The sequence below is a fragment of the Melampsora larici-populina genome (genome assembly GCF_000204055.1).
Source record: "Melampsora larici-populina 98AG31 unplaced genomic scaffold MELLAscaffold_51, whole genome shotgun sequence".
Taxonomy (NCBI): domain Eukaryota; kingdom Fungi; phylum Basidiomycota; class Pucciniomycetes; order Pucciniales; family Melampsoraceae; genus Melampsora; species Melampsora laricis-populina.
Genome location: NW_006768815.1, coordinates 651,680 through 653,765, shown reverse-complemented (window position 1 = coordinate 653,765; position 2,086 = coordinate 651,680).

Here is a 2,086-nt window from a genome sequence, read left to right as displayed (position 1 = left end):
GAATTTAAAAATCAATTGATTGATTAGAAAAATTGGGTTCAATTTGATCAAATTGGTTCAAATCATGAAGTTGTAATTCAGAATTTGATTGTGAAATGCAAAATTTGTGGCAGAAAATATCTGCTGTTGATCGAAGGTGCAACATCTAAGGAGATTAAAGTGAGTCAATCATTTGGTTGTTGCAATAAGCACCCCCTACATGGGTTGAACACATGGTAACACAGGTAGAAATTGGCCACAAACGTGGTGGGTAAATGGGACAAGAACAGACATAAGAAGTGCTATTTATCCAAGGCTTCAATATGTAGAAAGTCATTAGGACAATGACAAACAGCTTTTTAAACATCTAAAGGAACTGATGAATTGAGGATGCAAGCCTTAATTGTAACTTCTCATTTAAAGAAACAGGCATAAATATGAAGGAAGAAAATCTAAGAATTTGTAACAAAGTAGTGAAGCGGATGAACAAAATTGAGGTTTATGTGTGATTGACTGTGAACAACTGCAGGGATGAGATGTTGCTTAGATGATACCAAAAGAGAGGAGTTATTATAGCCTGCCTCGGTAGTAGGCAAGCAAAAGTGGAGCAACAGCCATTGGGATAGCACCTCAACCTGAAAAGCAATGAGATGTGAAAAGGCACAAAATTAAAGATTTAAGCTGAGCAGTCAATCGATGTAGATGGAGAATAAAAAGAAGAGATGAGACTGAAGATTTCCAAGGAACAAGGTGTTGGGAGGAAGAAGTTGATAAATAATGTGGTAAAGGTATTTGCCAACAGAGTGGATTACTTCACAGGATAAACATTGGATTGCTTCAGGATAGATGAGTTTGTATGGAGAGAATGTAGGTATATGTATACTAAGTGGAGGAGTATAAAGGATAAAATGTGTGATACGGGCTGGGGGAAAATGGTGCTGAGTGAATAGGGGAATGACCGGGAACTACCACTTTTTATAGGGTAGGAGAGAATATGTACAAGGCGAGACCAAATAAATTTAGAGGGGAAGCTGAAAAGCTTGGTGGTAAAAATGGTAACATCCAAAGCAACAAAGGGAAAAAGCAGTGATGAAAAAGTGTGAAAAGGATGAACAAAGTGGTTAAAGAAAGAAGGAAGAAAAGGATCCAAATGGTTAATGATAGAGAGATTTTAACAAGAACAACAAAAACAAAGGGATATGTAAAAGACAGATTGAGAATAGATTGTGAGGCAGTAGGGGAAAAGTCAATAAAAGTGGGACAAAGAGGACATGACGCGACCGCAGGGGTAGTGAAGGATTTAAAAAGCATGAAGAGCGATCACAATCACAATGCAATTTTTAAAAAGTACAGGAAATGAGAAGGGGAAAAGAAACCGAAGAAGCTAAACGGTACTTCATGCGGGTTGCTTCCACGTTTTTATATTTTAGATGTTGTGTAGTGAACTTCAAGTTGGTAGCGTGTTTGATTTGTCTTATTAGTGTAGTGTAATCCATTCTACACTGTGTTAGACTCTTAAGGGTTTTACTGGGCTTCACCCAGTAAATATAAGTCTTACTTATATATGTATGTTTTTACTTAGATTCTCAGAAGTTCTAGTACGTCTGATTTCTCACATTATATCTGTTCAATTCTCATATTGTGTTATCATTACTAATGTGTTAATACTAAGTGTACGCTTGTAGTTTTACAAGTGTTTGGGTGGGGGGTCTTCCTAATCTAATTTGTGACCTAATGGCTCCAGTACGAGAGTACTGTTGGAGGTCTTAGAATACAAATTACAAATCGGAGGTCCCGACACCTAGACAACACTAAACGGTCAACTGGAATAGCGGAAGGGAGGGTTAGTGATACACCCCAAACTGGATATTCCTGTCTCAAGTGAAGTCCACATAGTAAGGGAGGGATGGGATGGTAAGAAAAGAATTAAAAGGCTATAGAGTCTACTATTCTTTATTAGTTACTAATAAAGTGAAAAGGGGAATCTGAGGAAGTAAGGAGAAACACACGAATTAAGCAGAGGTCTTTTCTATGGGGAAACTATAGCTCTTTATACTTGTATCAAGACTCTTAATTCCCAATATCACAACTTGCTCGAAGTAGAGTA